The 18,618-nt window shown below is 41.1% G+C and overlaps 1 protein-coding gene across 2 annotated transcripts in view; it reads right to left on the minus strand.

The window, feature by feature from the left end:
* maml2 (mastermind like transcriptional coactivator 2) overlaps positions 1-18,618 on the minus strand; it is a 360,164-nt gene that overhangs the window by 108,326 nt on the left and 233,220 nt on the right. The window contains exon 1 of one of the 2 annotated variants that reach the window (XM_072263423.1): positions 10,143-10,236. The exons of the other annotated variant lie outside the window; for it this stretch is intronic. The gene's annotated coding sequence lies outside the window, so the exon portion shown is untranslated. Of the gene's footprint in view, positions 1-10,142; positions 10,237-18,618 lie in introns of those variants that run through there. 2 annotated transcript variants of the gene reach the window in all.

Consider the following 18,618-nt stretch of genomic DNA (forward strand, 5'->3'; position numbering starts at 1 on the left):
CCTAGACCAGATGAACTGCACCCTTGGGTTCTGAAAGAGGTTATTGGTAGAGATTGTGGAGGCATTAGTAATGATCTTTCAAGAATCATTGGACTCTTGCATGGTTTCGGAGGACTGGAAAATTGTAAATGTTACTCCACTCTTTAAGAAAGGAGGAAGGCAGCAGAAAGGAAATTATAGACCAGTTTGCCTGACCTCAGTAGTTGGGAGAATGTTAGAGTCAATTGTTAATGATGAGGCTACGGAGTACTTGGTGACACAGGACACAATAGGACAAAATCAGCACGGTTTCCTTTAGGGAAAATCTCACCTGATGAACCTGTTGGAATTCTTTGAGGAGATTGCAAGTAGGATAGATAAAGGGATGCAGTGGATGTTGTACATGTGGATTTTCAGAAGGCCTTTGACAAGATGCCACACATGAGGCTGCTTACCAAGCTAAGAGCTCATGATATTACAGGAAAGTTACTGGCATGGTTAAACATTGGCAGTGAGTGGGAATAAAAGGATCCTTTTCTGGTTAGCTGCCAGAGACTAGTGGTGTTCTGCAGGGGTCAGTGTTGGGACCGCTTCTTTTTAAGCTATATATCAATGATATAAATGATGGAATAGATGGCTTTGTTGTCAAGTTTGCAGATGATACGAAGACTGGTGGAGGGGCAGATAGTAAACAGGTAGGCTTAGATAGATTAGCAGAACGAGCAAGAAAATGGCAAATGAAATAGAATGTTGGAAATTGCATGGTCATGCACTCTGGTAGAAGAAATAAATGTGCTGATTGTTTTCCAATCAGGAAGAAAATCCAAAAATCTGAGATGCAAAGGGACTTTCGCATCCCTGTACAGAACACCCTAAATATTAACTTGCAGATTGAGTCTATGATGGGGAAGACAAATGCAATGTTCGCATTCATTTCAAGAAGTCTAAAATATAAGAGCAGGGATGTGATGCTGAGGCTTTATAAGGCACTAGTGAGGCCTCACCTTGAGTAATGTGAACAGTTTTGGGCCCCTTATCTGAGAAAAGATGTGCTGGCATTGGATAGGGTCCAGAGGAGGTTCACAAGGACGATTCCGGGAATGAAAGGGTTATCATATGAAGAACGTTTGATAACTCTGGGACTGTACTCGTTGGAATTTAGAAGGATGGGGGGGTGGGGGGGTATCCCATTGAAACTTTTCTAAGCTTGAAAGGCCTAGCCGGAGTAGATGTGGAAATGATGTTTCCCACGGTGAGGGAATCTAGGACAAGAGGTCACAGCCTTAGGATAGAGTGTTACGTAAACGGCAACAATGAATATCAATCGAGACAGGTTATATAAAAACAACCAAACATTTATTAAACATGGATAAACGATAAGGAAAAACAAAACAAAAACTTTAACCGGAAGTTAACCGTTATGCAGCCGTTCAGCAAGTCGTCACTCGGCACTGGTTCTTAAAACATTAAGTGCAATAACAGTTCTTAAAGCGATAAAGTCAGATATAGTTCTTAAAGTGGTAAGTTCGGAAGTCCAACAGGTTTATATGTTCAAATGGGAGAGACTTCCCTGGAGAAGAATTTCTTCATAGACGCGACTTTCCTATTGGTTCTGTCCACAGGATTCACGATGCAGTAAATAAACAGTTTAAAACAACTGACCTTAATTTCTTTTAGAGAGAGCAAACCTTTGCATGAACTCTTTGCTCTTTTGGCAAGAGCTATCTCCGATGCAAGTCGCTACTCCCTCAATGAAGATTCAATAAGGTCGATCCTTTGTTAAACTGCCGAACGATGCCGACTCCTCTCAATCCTTCAGTCCTGTACTTCGATAAAGTGTTCACTCTCCCTTCTACTGCTGGAATAGGGTAAATCAGCACATCTAGCCAAAAATTTCCAGTCCAATAATATTGTATCTTGCAACAGAATGCAACACTCCGTTTTAAAAATGAAACTGCGTCATAAAAACAAATACGCAACAGAAATGGAGACACAGCACGTTCCACCTGGAAATCTACAAACTAAAAACTAACTGCGTCATCTGGGGGCTACCCTCACATACCCCATGGTGCACATGTCATCACCTGACCTCACATCGGCGGGAAAATCACATCAGGTGACCTCCAAAAGACCATTACATCATTTTCACAAAAAAAAACTGATCTCCTTGAGGCATGTAACAAGAGAGATGTCCATTTAAAACAGAGATGCAGAGAAATTTATTTCGCCAGAGGGTGGTGAATTATGGAATTTGTTACCACAGGCAGCTGTGGAGGCCAGGTTGTTGGGCATATTTAAGGCGGAGATTGATAGGTTCATGACTGGCCACGGCATCTAAGGTTATGGGGAGAAGACCAGGAGTGGTGCTAAGGAGGGGAGGAAAAGGATCAGCATGATTGAATGGCAGAGCAGACTCGATGGGCAAAATGGCTTAATTCTGCTCCTATGTCTTATGGTCTTATGATAGTATTTTGCCTAATGCAATAAACCAAGATAAGGTCAGGAAAATGTATGTATGGTACATGGGTATTAGAGAGATCTGGTATTTACATGAAATATTCATCCAAAATACATTAAAATTGAGAAATGCAAACTTTAATATTACGTTTTAGAAAAAAGTGGGCAAGTAATTTTTCCATGCAAATAGCCTTAAAATGTTTAGATAAGGAAAAATATTTCAGATAAATCAGTGAAGCTTCTGAGACAATATACGCCACGAATCTACCTTTGCTATGTGGCGATCAGAGCCAAAAAGACTTATAGAACACAACTCAAATTCGTTGGGTCTCCCACAGACCAGAGATATATCATTCCTCATGGATGATTTTATGGTCAACGCTTACCCTTTCTGAACAATGAGCTTCAAGAGTAAGCTTTTAAGTTTCATGAGGAATTAAAATAAACAAGGGACGTTAGCCATTGTCAAGACAGGATCCTAGCAATTTAATTTCATATCATTCAGACAGGAAATTTATGAAACAATAAACAAGAGGACAGAAGATCAAGAATAAAAGGAGAAACACATATATATCCACCAGGTTAAGTGTATTAGGTATAATTTGTCTGATGATGACTACACACTATAGTCTCCCTAAATCCCAGACATTTTCTTGTGTGCACACAAAAAATACCTGACAAGGTGAGTGAGGAAAACAGAAATGTAAAGATATTCAAAGACGAGGCATCTCTTATAAGATTGTGCCCACTGCGTAAAGAGTAAACCTCTTTACAGATAGCACAACGATGAAGCTGGTGGAGTTACAGTGCTTCACTGTGCCAGCAACCCGGATCCTACCTGTGTGTGGTCTGTGCATTCTCATGTGACCACGTGGGCTTTGCTCCAGGCGCACAAATTTCCTTCCACACCCTAAACTTAAGTGGGTTGCTGGGTTAATTGCCTCTGTAAATTGCTCCGAGTGTGTAGATGGGTAGCAGAATCTAGGGGGAGTTGATAAGAATAAGGGGAGAATAAATGGGGTTAAAGTAAATAAGTACTGTTGGTCAGAACGAGCTTGGCAGGTGAAGAGCTCGTTGTATAAAGGCCTCTTATTTTCCTCATCAAAGTTGCTGGTGAACGCAGCAGGCCAGGCAGCATCTCTAGGAAGAGGTACAGTCAACGTTTCAGGCCGAGACGCCTCGGCCTGAAACGTCAACTGTACCTCTTCCTAGAGATGCTGCCTGGCCTGCTGCGTTCACCAGCAACTTTGACGTGTGTTGCTTGAATTTCCAGCATCTGCAGAATTCCTGTTGTTTGTTGTTGTTTGCTCTTATTTTCCTACTGGATTTATCTTCCCTGTGGAACAGTGTGATATCAAAAGATATGAGGTTCAATTTTGAATTTGTGTCCGCTAAATGGCTCAGCCCAGCTGGCTTCAAGACTCTGAGACACAGGTGAAGTAAAAACAGGTGGATCTCATCATTTTTGAAAAATGGGTCTCATACTCAAAATTAAGTTTGGTTAGGTTTGAGCCGATGCACTCTTTTGCCAAACATGACTAGTTAGCCTACCTTAGAATCCTATGATCTAATAGTTGCATTACATTACAGAAAGAAATCACTTTCTTCGTGGAGGGAAGTAAATTTACATGAAGTAAACATTCAGAAATCAAGGAAGGAATGCAAAAGAATTTTTAATGTCAGTGATTTATTTCATTGAGGAAGCTTGCAGTGAGCATGGTGGCTCTTGCAACTACCATGCTACAACAAAGATCACACCATACCACACCACACAGTACTACCACAGTGCAACAAGAACCACACCACACAACGTTTCAGCCTCCTGAAATTAGGAAAACACACTTTAAAAATATCTTCTACATTCCTGTTCTGAATTCCAAATGTTTACTCCACGTCAATTTTCTTCCCTTCCTCAAGACAATAATTTATTTCTGCAATACAATTGTCATACACGTGAACCTTGAGGATGAATACACGTTCAGTGATGGACGAGAGGCATTACAGTTCAACTAGGTCCAATCTCAATCTAACAATCACAATCTCGGACTTCCAGAAGAACAACGTATAGGTAGGTCAATAATGACACCCACAACAGTACCTGGGCTTGAAAACAAATCAATTAACAGGTGTTCCTGGTATGTTGATGCAGCTGTAAAGAAGGCAAGACTGCATACATATTTTAGAAGTTTGAGGAGATTTGATCTGTCAACTAAAACACTTGAAAACTTCTACAAATGTACTGTGATAGCATTCGGACAGGCTGCATCATTGTCTGGTATGGGGGCCGAGGGGGGGTACTGCACAAGATCAAAATAAGTTGCAGAAACTTGTAAAATTAGTCAGCTCCATCATGGGTACTTGCCTCCATAGTATCCAAGACATCCTCAAGGAGCAGTGCCTTAGGAAGGCAGCGTCCATCATTAAGGATCCCCACCACCCAGGACATGCCCTCTTCACACTATTACCATCAGGAAGGAGGTACCGAAGCCTGAAGGCACACACTCAGTGATTCAGGGACAGCTTCTTCCCTTCTGCCATCCAATTTCTGAATGGACAGTGAACCCATCAACACTACTTCACTACTTTTTTCATTTCTGTTTTTTTGCATTACTTATTTTAACTTAACTATTTAATAGACATTTATAAACTTAATGTAACTCCATTTTTTCTCTATATTTATTTATCATTGTACTTCCACTGTAAAGTTAACAAACATCATGACATATACCAGTGATAATAAACCTGATTCTGATGTAGCAACAACTGACTCAATTGACATGTGGCACAGTAAGACCAAGTAGAGTATCGAGGGAGAAAAACTCGTGGTGTCAGAGCTCTGACATTACTAAAGAGTGCAATAGGTAAATTGTGATGATCTAAGTTTTACAGTAAGTTAAAATTACTAACGACACTTCTTCTGGAAAATGACAAGTTAGTTAGGTCCTAAATGACCCTGAATGAAGAAAGAACAAGTGTAGACTCATTAGCATTTGAAAACTATCACTGGAGAACTATTCAGAAATTTCCACATCATCAGGACTTTTAAGTTTAAGATTACTAGCAACAGCCTATAATTAGTTCTTATGTATCTTGGTGTAAAGAGAGATGGGGAAGACAAGGTAACTTGCATTCATTTCAGCCTCTTATTGGAAATGTGGGCACAACAGAACAAGTTCTGCTCACTGGCATCTCTGCTGAATCACAGGGTAGGTCACTATGAGTCAAAAGTACTTTCCAGCCCATGACCACTGCAGCTGTACACCCACAATTCCCTTCACTTTCCGGTGTCTCGGGGACCTTGCAAGGAACTGTATCTTACATCAGTTTGTGGCTTTCCCTTAGGGAAATCCCTAGTGCACTAGCTCATATATTCTGCATTCTCCACAGAAAGAGGGAAACTGCAAAGAAAATACCATTTCTATTGTTAAATGTACTTTCCATTCTCTGAAAAATGAGCTATTGTAGTTTTGATCTCTTAATAATTTCAATCTGTAGGAAATGTTCACTAACTCTGAATTCACAGCAATTACTGGCACTGTAGTTTGATGCTTCAAGCAACACATGCTGAAGCAAATAGGAAATTCTTTTATCAGTAAGAGTGATTTTTCTTAACATTACACTTTCAGAATGACAGCAGTTACCAGAAAATATTGTTGAGGCCAGGGAGGCACCAACTTGTTCATCCCCTTTTTCCTCCTCGGATACCAACACATTGTTCACCCTCTAGAATAATTAACTACACAAACAACCCATCATACAAGGGCCACAAATCTGGATTCTGAAGTATGGTCGTCTATCCTATTGCACAATATCCGTAACAAACCATCACTCCCACAGTCCCTTCTACAATCATCACCTGGATAAACAGTTTTAAAATCCTTTCTTCCAACTTAATGGAGTGAGTTCAGTATTGTGAGACCTAACATCACCTGGGAGGTAGCCCACAAATGTTTGCCTTCAACTAATCCCCTTAATCCTGCTACAGAAAAAACAAAATGATATGCACGTGATGAAACAGAGCAAGTCTTGTTATATTGCTGCCGTGCCGGCCCAGAACCACTGTTAAAATTATGCTGTTCATAGATGGGAAATGGGAAGCACTTTGAAACTAATATTTTCTTCTTTACAACCTAATGCTGCAATGAAAAAAATTCAATTACAGAATAATTAGCTAATTTACTAACTGACATTTTTCATAAGCAAACCTTGACTGGAAGTGCTGGGATGATGATTTGTGAGATCGAACAATGAATTTGTACGTTTTCCCTGTGACTGCATGGTTTTCCTCCAGATGCGTCAGTTTCCCACCACAGTCCAAACACATACCAATTGGTGGGTTAATTGGTCATTGTTAATTGTCCCACACTTAGGTTAGGGTTAAATCAGAGTTTGCTGGGCAGCATGGCTCAAAGGGCCAGAAGGGTGATTCTGGGAATGAAGGGGTTAACATACGAGGAGTGTTTGGCAGCTTTGGGCCTGTACTCACTGAAATTTAGAAGAATGCGGGGTGATATCATTGAAGTCTACCAAATGTTGAATGGACTAGATAGGGTGGATGTGGAGATGTTTCCTATGATGGGGTTTTCCAGAACTAGAGGGAACAGCCTCAAAATTGAGGGGTGACCTTTCAGAACAGAGATTAGGAGGATTTTTTTTTAGCCAGAGAACACTGAATATGTGGAATGCTCTGCCACAGACTGCGGTGCAGGTCAAGTCCGTGGGTATATTTAGGGTGGAAGTTGATTGTTTCCTGATCGGTTAGTACAGCAAAGGACTGGCGAGAAGACAGGTGTATGGGGTTGAGTGGGGATCCAGGATCAGCCATGATGGAATGGCAGAGCAGACTTGATGGGCTGAATGGCCTAATTCTGCTCCTACATCTTATGGCCTACTCCGTGCTGTATCTCAATAAAATAAAAATAAATAAAATTTAAAAATGAGAATGAAAATATGTAATGTCCCCTCTTCTCATTACTACTACCAGGGTGGAGTTACAAAAGTCTGAAGATATACATTCAAAGTTTTAGGAACAGCTTCTTCCCCTCCACCATCGGATTTCTGAATGGACCGTAAACATATTTTTGCTCTGCTTACTTTCAATATTTCTTACTGTAACTTATAGTATACTGTACTTTATGTCTGGCACAGTCCTGCTGCTGTAAAACAACTCATTTCACAACATGTAGTATGTCCGCGGTAACAAATCCGATTCCGATTCTAGCTGCATGCTCATCACAACTCAAAGTCAGGCCTTGTGGTATGCAGCTGCAATGGAGGGCACTGCACTGACTTCAGCAAACCAAGGGTTAGGGGATAAAATGGATGGGAACCAATCCACTGACACACGAGGTTCTGCAGATGCAGGAAATCTTGAGCAACTCATACAAAATGCTGGGGCAACTCAGCGAGTCAGGCAGCGTCTATGGAGGGAAGTAAACAGTCAAAGCTTCAGACTGAGACTCTTCATCGGGACTGGAAAGGAAGGGGTGAAGTGGGAAGGAGGAACAGTATAAGCTGACAGATGATAGGCAAGACCTTGAGAGGGAGAAGATGGGTGTGCGTGGGAGGGATGATGTAACAGCCACCTTATAATATTCAAGGCCCCATGTGGTAGGTTGGTCTGGAGGCTGAATCACATGGGATCCAGTGTGAACTGTCCAATTGGACAGAAAATTGATTTGGTGGCAGGAGTCAAGAGGGTGGTAGTGGAGGGTTGTGACCAATGGTGTGCTGCTGGGCCCACTGTTGTTTCTTAATTGTGCTAATGATTTGTGAATATACGTGAAGGGTACATCACAGGTAAGGCTCTCCCAACCATTGAGCACATCTACATGAAACGTTGCAGCATCCATCATCAAAGATTCTCACCACCCAGATCATGCTCTTTTCTCACTGCTGCCATCGGGTAGAAGGTACAAGAGACTCAGTACTTGCACCCCAGGTTCAAGAACAGTTACTACCCCTCAACCATCAGGCTTTTGAACAAAAGGGGAACTACACTCATTTAAGGGCTCTTTTATATTGTTAGTTCATACTCGTTATTTATTGCTATTTATATTGCCCATTGGTTACAGTTACTGTTCCATAGATTTGCTAAGCATGCCAGCAGAAAAAGAATCTCAGGGTTATATTTACTCTGATAATAAATTTTGCTTTGAACTTTGAACATGACGGCATACTTTAACAAGTTTGCAGGTGACATCAATATTGGAAGTATAGTTGACAATGAAGAAGGTTATCTAAGATGGTCTCGATCAACTGGGAAAGTGGGGCAGAGGGAATTTAACTCAGAGATATGTAAATTGTTGTATTTTTCTAAGTTAAACCTGGGCAGGACTTAAACAATGAACAGCAACGCCCTTGAGAGGGCTGTAGAACAATGAGAATACAAAGTACAGGTGCATCCATCATACCCTGGAGGTGGCTACACAGGCAGGCAGAGTGGTGAAGGCATTTGGCATGCTTGTCTTCAGCAGTCAGGGCATTGAGTACAGGAGATGGGACATAGTGCTTCAACTGTACAAGATGCTGCTAAGACCATACTTGGAGTATTATGTGCAGTTCCCATCGCTTAGCTATAGGTAGGGTATGATTAAGCTAGAGAGGGTGCAGAACAGATTCCCGACTGCATGAGTCATAAAGGAAGACCGGAGAGGCTTGGGCTTTTTTTTTTTACCTGGAGTGTAGGAGGTTGAGAGTTAAATTTATAGAGGTCATAAAATCATGAGGGTAAGATGAATGTCACAGTCTTTTTCCCAGGTTAGGGTATTTTAAAAGTGGAAGGCATTCATTGATCTAAGGTGAGAGGGGAAATATTTAGAGGGGACCTGAGAGGCAATCTTTTCCACACAGCGGATAGCATGATATGTGGAAAAGCTGCCGGAGGTGGGTATAAATACCACGTCCAGAAGTCATTTAGAGAGGTTCATAGGGAAGAGAGGTTTAGCAAGGTTTGAGTGAAACACACAGCATGGACAAGCTAAGCCAGAAAGCCTATTTCCACGATCTGTGGGAGGCATTGTTGTCTCTTGTTTCAGCTGGGGAACAGTGTGAAAGAGACAGGGAGGTCAAGGGATCCGAAAAGCATCACTACAGAGACAAAAAAGTTTTATTTGATTCACCCTCTCCCCCACAGTTTATCTGTCAACTTGTGTTTCTTCCTCCCCTCCCCCCACTTTCTTACTCTGACTCATCTCTTCTCCCCTAGTCCTGCTGAAGGGCCTTGGCCTGAAATGTCGACTGTACTCTTTTCCATAGATGCTACCTGGCCTGCTGAGTTCCTCCAGCATTTTGTGTATATTGCTCGGAATTCCAGCATCTGCAGATTTTCTCGTTTGTTATTTAATTGATAAAACATTTTAATTACATCATGTATGTGTAAAATGCATTTAAGATAAAATTGTGCTTAAAGAAATTCCTACATATCTAGAATGTTGAAATTGGATAAAAGGAGGACTTTAAGATCTCTGGTATAAATGAAAAAACAGACACAATGGTTAATGGCATTGCTGTTTATTCTACTTCACTATTTTATGTCTGTGTTTTTAGATAATATGTGCCAGTTCCTATAAAATCAAAAAGAAAAAGAGCTTACTATTCCACCAATGAAAAGAGAAACTGACTCATTGCCAGGTTTAAAACCCGGTTTGATCAAGGTCCCAGCAATTCTCATGTATAGTCAAAAACTTTACAAGGTTCTTACTTACCACTCAAGCAGAATTATTGCACAGAATGACAATGGAAAATTGTTCGTTAAGAACAAAAATTATGACTGATCTAAGCAGCCAATCCTAATGAAATGTCACAGCTGTTAGCCGAGGACAGGAAGACAACCACTGCGGTACGGTTACAGTTTTTCCTCTTCCACCCACATCACTGTTTCCACACCTAAGTGAGGATGAACACTAAAGAACAAAGCGTGACAGGGTACTGGGAAACGGAACTGAGAAAAATGTGTGTTCACCCCTTCATTTATTGAACTTTCACTGGAAAATAACATCCGGGGCAGCTTCAAGGTTGTGAACTGCATCTGATGTTCAGTAGATGTTTTGGCCTTCCAATGTTTTACATGCCATCACTAATACAGAAATCCTGTTTCCCTTCAAACCTCCAGAGCTGCGTGCCCTAACAACTCATTCCTGAACACATCTTCACTGCGTGCATCACTCTTACTGGAAGGCAGGCCTGCATTTAGGTTTTCCACTAATTCATTTTCTGGTGCTGCTTTAAGTACTTAAACACTCTCTTCATTCCTTGCATTTGTTTGGATCTCACTTTGATTCAATTTTGTCTTTCTAAACTGAACTTTGTAAATGCCTCATGAAATATGTACATTATACAGGCAAAGGATGTTTACTGCCTATGGATGTATGATGCTGGTTATCCCCTGATAGTTAAGTTCAGAGGGTAACCAGTGTTGTTACATCAGTGAGTTAACAGATAACTGCTTAACCCTAAGGGGTGACCTGTTTCCGCACCAGAGCACACACAATCAAGAAAAGAAATAAGTTCCATTTACAGTGAGAAAATTATGAAACATAATGGAATATATTTGAAGTGGCAAAGTGTAGTCACTGATGCTTAACATTTAGAATGCAGATTGCAATGTGGCTAAATGTTCTTTGCTATGACTGTAAGTGAAAACTGGATGTCAAGGCCAGCAGTTCAACTTAACATGCAGGAACTAAACACAGGACTATCTATTTTATGAATCTTTTATTTGATGCACTGTTCTCTTAGGCTTGAGTTTATGTTCTCACAACCCTGTAGCCTGCCTGTTGTGCCATTGCCTCTGCCGTAAAGGGTGTTGTTCAATAGGTTCCTTCCTCAAAATCAATGGTCTGGCAACTGTCTGATCAGTGAAATTTCTCTCCATCTCTGTCGTAAATGAAATAGTACTAATCTTGTGACACTGTCCCCTAGTTCCAGATTCTCTAGCCTGAGCAGAAAAATTTTACACCTACACTATCAATCCTCAGGACCTTGGATAAATTCAGATTTATCATTATTCAACCCAACCACACACAAGTATAAGACAAGACAACATTCCTCCATAGTACATTTAACTCACACACACAAATAATAGGGTGCAAGCTAAAAAGTAAATAGTATACCTGTAATGCCACTAGTGCTTCAGAGGTGGTGAGACCTGGGTGGTGGCAGGGAGTCCTATAGTCAGCCTGGGGGATGAATCTGTTTCCCACCCTAATAGTTCTTGTCCTTATCCTATGGTACCTCCTACCTGATGGTAGAGGGTCAAAGAGATTACTGGATGGATGGGTGGGATCACTGACTATATTAATTGCCCTGCGTATGCAGCACTCCTTATTTCTAATGGGTGGAAGAGAAACTCTGATGGTCCTCATAGCAGTCCTTGCAATCCTTTGTAGGGAGTTAAGACCATAAGACCATTCAGCCCAAAGTGTCTGCTCCGTCATTCCATCATGACTGATTTATTTTCCCTCTCAACCCCATTCTCATGCCTTTTCCTCATAACCACTGATGCCCCGACTAACCAAGAACCTATCAAAATCTACTTTAAATATAATTAATGACTTGGCCTCCAGAGATGGCCGTAGCAATGAATTCCATAGACTCATCACTCTCTGGCTAAAGAAATTCCTTCTCATCTCTGTTCTACACACAAAATGCTGCAGGAACTCAGCAGGCCAGGCAGCTTCTGTGGAAAAAACAACAGTTGACGTTGCAGGCCGAGACCCTTTGACTGGGTGTAGATTTGAAAGGTGGGGGAGGGGAGAGGTGATAGTTGAAACTGGGAGGGGGGGTGAACTAAAGAGCTGGGAAGTTGATTGCTGAAAGAAATACGGGGCTGGAGAAGGGGGGAGTCTTACTGGAGAGGACAGCAGGCCATGGAAGAAAGAAAAGGGGGAGGGGGGAGGAACACCAGAGGGAGGCGATGGGCAGGAAAGGCAAGGAGATAAGGTGAGAGAGGGAAAAAGGGATGGGGAATGGGGAAGGGTGTGGGATATTACTGGAAGTTTGAGAAAATGTTCATGCCATCAGGTTGGAGGCTACCCAGGCAGAATATAAGGTGTTGTTCCTCCAACCTGAAGATAAAGGCGGAGTCTGATGTACGCCAACCCTGGCAGGGTTTGCAGTCCAGTACTTCCTACAAAGCGAAGCCCAACCATGAATGGAATGATGCTTCACTCCCAGATGAGCTCAACGTCTTTTATGCCCGCTTTGAAGATCCCTGCTGCACGCGGTGACCCTGTGATCTCTGTCTCAGAGGCCCACGTCAGGCTGTCTTTCAAGAGGATGAACCCTCACAAGGTGACAGGCCACAATGATGTAGCTGGTAGGGTTCTGAAAATCTGTGCCAGCCAACTGGTGGGTGTTCTCAAAGACATTTTCAATCTCTCATTGCTACAGGCAGAAGTTCCCACCTGCTTCAAAAGGGCAATGATCATATCAGTGCCCAACGTGGCCATTCTTTTCTGGCTTCTCTCTCATTAACAAGCCATTTTCACCCACAAAACTCTGTTCACTGGATGTTTTTTGTTTTCTCTGTACACCATTCCCTGTATACTCTAGAGACTGCTGTGCTTGAAAAATCCTGGGATATCACAGTTTCTCAAATAGTCAAACCACCCTGACTGGCACCATCATTCCACAGAAATGTCACTTCGATCACATTTTTTCCCCCATTCTGATGTTTGGTCTGAACAACAAATGAACCGTTTGCTCTGAACAACTGAACCTCTTGACCATGTCTGCATGTTTTTATGCATTGAGTTGCAACCATCTGACTGGCTATTTAAATATTTGCATGAATGAGCAGGTGTGCAGGTGTAACTAACAGAGTGGCCACTGAGGTCTATCCCTCAGGGTACATACATGCCTAGTGTCAGTTGTCATTTCCGGTGGAGGAAGTTGACAGCATGTTGGAAGACAAGTTGAAAACTTTCTACGAGTCACTCTTGACTCCGCATTGTAACAAGCAGAGGGATTTTGGAAATAAGAATGTGAGACACTTATTGCAAATGATCCTAAACTACTCCAAGAAGTACAGCATGTGCATGGCAGGTCAAGTTTAGATTCAAGCCTCTGGTTTGCAAAAGGATGCTGATAGGCAGGAATTCATTACCTCTAATGCCTTTAAATATCAACATTGGAGATGGGTGAGGGGCAGTTCTCCGTACATAATTGCAGAAAATGAACACACTATTAGGGCACCAGACTACTTTCCAATAATGCCCTATAATTCTGGAGATGAGGAATACTGTTTTAAAGTCTATTAGCATTCATTTTAAATTGATGACTCTAACCAGCAGAAATAATAGCTCTCCAATTCATTTTTTAAACAAAATCCAGCATAATTTCCAATTTTTCTGTTATATTTAAATTTGCAAACATAGTTTATAGCTTTGATTGTAATTGTATTTCTCTCAGATATTTCTGTTTTGAATTTACTTCTCCAAGATGCTTCTTTTTAGTTTCACTTCTGCCTTGTCCCTGTATTTATATTTCTCCTGGATGCTCTTCTCATTTCTCTTCTGTGCTTCCTTTGCTTCTTTCAGATGCTTCCTTAACTTTTCCTTCCCTCTATCATTACCAATTTAGCTTCTTTCACCTAATTCTAAATTTATTCAGGTGTATTAAAATAATTTCTCAACAACCTCTCAATACCTCATCAACTCTGGGGAAGTCCCATCCACTGTCACCAAACTTATAGTTCCCTTACCCCACTGTGCTTGCTTCTACCTCCTACCAAAGATCTACACACCCTGACTGTCAAGGTAGGCCCATTGTCTCTGCCTGTTCCTGCCCACTGAAATTATGTCCTCATACCGCGACTCCATTCTATTCCCCTTGGTTCAGTCCCTTCTCGCCTACATCCTCGATCTCCTCACTAACTTTCAATTCTCTAGCCTGACCGTCTCATTTTCATTATGGATATCCAGTCCCTATACACTTCTATCCTCCATCAAGACGGCCTTAAAGCTCTCTGCTTCTTTCTCAATAAAAAAAACAACCAGTCCCCCCTCCCTTGCCTGGCAGAACCGGTCCCCATCCTCAATGATTTCTTCTCAGTTCCTCCCACTTTCTCCAGACTCCATTTTAAATCTTCTGAGGTAAATCTTTTTTTCCCTGACCTTTAATACTTGCTCCTAGCTTAAGCTTTTAAGCAATTTGACAGCCTGCAAGAGTAGAATTATTCCATTACACCATCCTCTTTTGTTATTTCTTTGATAATCATGTTGGGCATTGCATCCCACTATCCACATATTGTTCTGTTGCCTGTTCTCCCACGTCTGTACACTCAGAAATTGCTGGTTATTTTTAAGGATTGTGGCAGCTCTCTCAACCATCTGCTGTGCCAGCTGCGCAGAGACTGACACATCTGGGACCCAGGCTAAACCAGCCGAACATTAACCCAATTCTTCACACAGAGTTATTACTGCACCCACTGTGCCACCCAGGAAAACTAAACATGTAAATCAGCTGTGATGTTTAAAGTGGGGGAAAATTATGTGCTAAGGGAGACTTTGATTCATTTGGATTTAAAACATTTGGAAGGCATGGCTAGCAAAATTGGCCGTAAGGTGAGGAGATGAGCTGAATATTTTATTTGGATATCAGCATTTTACTCCTGACAATGCAGTGGGGAAGGTGGGGTGGTGGGGGGGGGGGCGGTAAAATTCTGCATTTCAATACATGGATTCTCTTTTCCATATTCTCCAAAAGGCAATTATAAAGTAGCATTTGTGTGTTCTGATACAGTGCAAGTCTGGATTCAAATCTAACTAAGAAAATAGATGTCTTCTCAAGGAATTAATAAGCTTGGAGAGATCTATATGAATGGGACTTAACTCTGTCATTATAAAAGGTTTCCTTCAAATTTGAACCATGCATTCTGCAATCATTTTTTTAAAATGTGCTATTCTTCTGCTGGCTTCTCAAAATCATCAGGAATGACATAATTTTTAATTCGCTCCATCTTTACCTCCATGTGACTACTGTTTGTTTGCCCAAGTCTCTGTCAATACATTATGTCACAAGATGAGTGTGCCAACTGTGTGCAGTCCACTCTGGGGATTGAAAGGGCAAAGCTTCGACACTAAAATAAGCTATGGTAAACTTGGGTGGTTCAGCTGAATAAAATTTTCAAGCCTGGGTTAGGGACAGATTTGAATTAAAAGATAATTATTTGTTTAGGTGGATTTATGTGTTACTATTTGTAACACTAACTGATGTACTGATTGAGGCATGCACATTTTAAAGCTTTACCAATAATTACCTTCCATTTGTTTGTAAGATAAGTATAGAGCGTGGTGCTGTTAAATTCACGTAGCCCATCGTTAGTCATGAATGCATAATGATAAGGTAGCCTCTCCTTCAGCACAGTATCATACTTACACATTCTCTCGTAACCACCACGGACTTCGGTCTTAGGTTCTTTGAGACTTAGGGGCTCATATATCTTCGGCTTACTAGAGTTTACAGAGGCTAATAAACCCTTGCATGAAAAAAAAACTATACTTAACTAGTGTGCAATGTATAATGAGGCATGACAGCAGCAATATAGTTTTTAAACAACATTAAACATGTAATGTAAGACGGACCTTCAACCTGTGGGTTGGTAAGTCTGCTTGGGTTTAGTAACGGTCATGCCATCAGCTGCTTGCATTCTAATATCTCCAATAGTATTTATTGTGTACAATTTCATTCATTTTGTTTCCTCCACAGTTTTCTCCCCAGACCTACTGGTTCTTTGCTGGGTCACTGGGCTCCCTGTGGTATTTCACATTAGTGGCCTTTACGTGTAACTGACCCTTGGCATTGAATGCAATGAATTTGACTAAAGGGGATAGTATAACCAACTTCAATCCTATTTTCAGCCAAAATCTCCCCACTTTCACTCTAAACTCAGACCACAGGACAGTGATCAAAATGCAGCCCTGGTTAATTTTTTACCTTTCCTAATCCCATTAGGACCAAATGTAATCTCAGGATTTCTAGCAGAACGGAGATAAAATGGTTTGGTACAGGCAAGGATCAAACTCACCTGATACTCAATAAAGTTGCTGATTCATCGTGAGAACTCAACAAAGGAAATTAAACAATACATCAGGTAAGTAAACTTGGAGTTTCCAGCGGTGCAGTGAGGCAAAAATCCCAGGGTTGTAATCCTTGATCTGTTAGTTCAACTGCCCACAAATGTCACAGGGGTTGGCAGTTGGGGTTGCTGCCACCCCAAGTGCTGCTGGAATGCGGCTTACGTTGTACGTGGGTAAGACCACCCAGCACCAGCATTTCAGGGGTGTAACAGAGGCATACTAGTGTCTCTTGAAATCTACACATAAGTGAGTAATTCCCTTTAGGATAGATTTGAAGGTGGGAGAAAAAAAAACTACCCAGATATCCTGAGAGTCTCTTTACTGTTTCTAACACTCTGATACAAACATATTTTAGATGTTTTTGGTTTCTCAATGGATCCAAATAAACAAATCATGAATAACCTATTCAGATTTCAAAATGCCATTATTCCGCACAACAACTATTTATTTTCAACTGACTCTCACTTCCAATCACAAATAAGAGAAAATCTGCAGATGCTGGCACTCAGGCCTCAGCCTGAAATGTTGACTATTATTCTTTTCCATAGATGCTGCCTGGCCGACTGAGTCCCTCCAGCATTGTGTGTGTGTGTGTGTGTGTGTGTTGCCTATTTCCAATCCCATACACCTGCCTTCTCACCACATCCACTGATGCCCTGACTAATCAGGAAACTATCAACTTCCCCCTTAAAAATACCCATCACAGAACTAAGGCAAAAAAAAGAATGCAGTGAATAGACTCCAATGTCACTTAAGTAACATTAATGTACAACTTATTTCCTCTACCAAAGTCAAGTCAAAGTACGTTTATTATCAAAGTATGTATACTTGATACAAACTTGAGATTTGTCTTCTTACAGGTAGCTACAAAACAAAGAAACCCAGTAGAACCCACTAAAACAAAAGACCGTCAAACACTCTATGTGCAGAGAGAAAAAAAACAGAGAGGAAAAAACAGTGAAATTTTCTGCCTCACTCTTCCAAGGCTAGTGACTTGTGCTAGACTAGGGTTCTTAACGAGGGATGCAAATTACGTTGATTCGGAAGAAAATGACAGCAAAACTTGATCCTGTTCTCTAGTCAGTTTAAAAAGTACATGAATATTGCAATACACATCAATGGGAGACAACATTGACATGGTGGCTGGGTTCATTGGATCCTGATGATTTTGCAGCCTAGAGGTTCGGAAGTTAAGAATCAGGCATAAAACAGTGGTTTACTGAATGTTACAAGGGCAGTGAGCAAGGAAGGAAGAGAAAGAACCAAGAAGTTATGGCTGTCATATGCAAAATTTAGCTCTGACTATAAGGATAACAACATTCCAGTGATATAATTAACCTATACAATAGCCAGATTCAAGTGCTGTCACACCAACTACCGAAAAACTAAGAAAGCTTTTAGAAAAATACAGAAGCTATACTACAATTACTGGAAAGTTCACTGAACAATTACACTTATATAGATAATTATATATAAATACAAGCAAGCATAGGAAAGATTAAACCACTAGAAAATAACAATTTCACACTAATCCAACTGACAGTTTCTGGTAGTGAACCAAGACAGGCAATTTCCAACAAGAAGGGTTGGTGTACAGGAGCCCATGAGGTCCCACAGAGTCGGACTCGACTTAACAACTGAACAACAACAAAAGTGAACCAAGGACATCCTTCTACTAAATGCACACCACAGTGGCACTGTTGCTAGTTTTTTTTACCTTGAAGACAGGGGGCCAAACACTTTACGTGACTGCATGTAACAGAGTGTATTCCAAAGGAATTGTGTACTCCCAAGGGATTATGCATTTCAAAAGGTAGATAGTGTGCTACTGCCGCCAGACATCGCCATCGGCTTTGCAAAGCATCGTAAAAAAATCCTCCACTGTAGGCCTTCACTCCACAAGAACAATACCAGCTTCAACCAAGCCAAATCAACTCATTTTTTGTAACATATCCCAGGGCCATCAATCCAAATGCTGTGTTAGAAAATCCAAGTTCAAATCTCTGCATTGTACTTGATATGTTAATAGCCTTCTGCATCTCCCTGTTTATGAAATAATTTCAAAACATAACTGCTGTATATACAGTAGAGAAGCATGTTA

This window comes from Mobula birostris, chromosome 7, assembly GCF_030028105.1.
Source record: "Mobula birostris isolate sMobBir1 chromosome 7, sMobBir1.hap1, whole genome shotgun sequence".
Lineage (NCBI taxonomy): Eukaryota > Metazoa > Chordata > Chondrichthyes > Myliobatiformes > Myliobatidae > Mobula > Mobula birostris.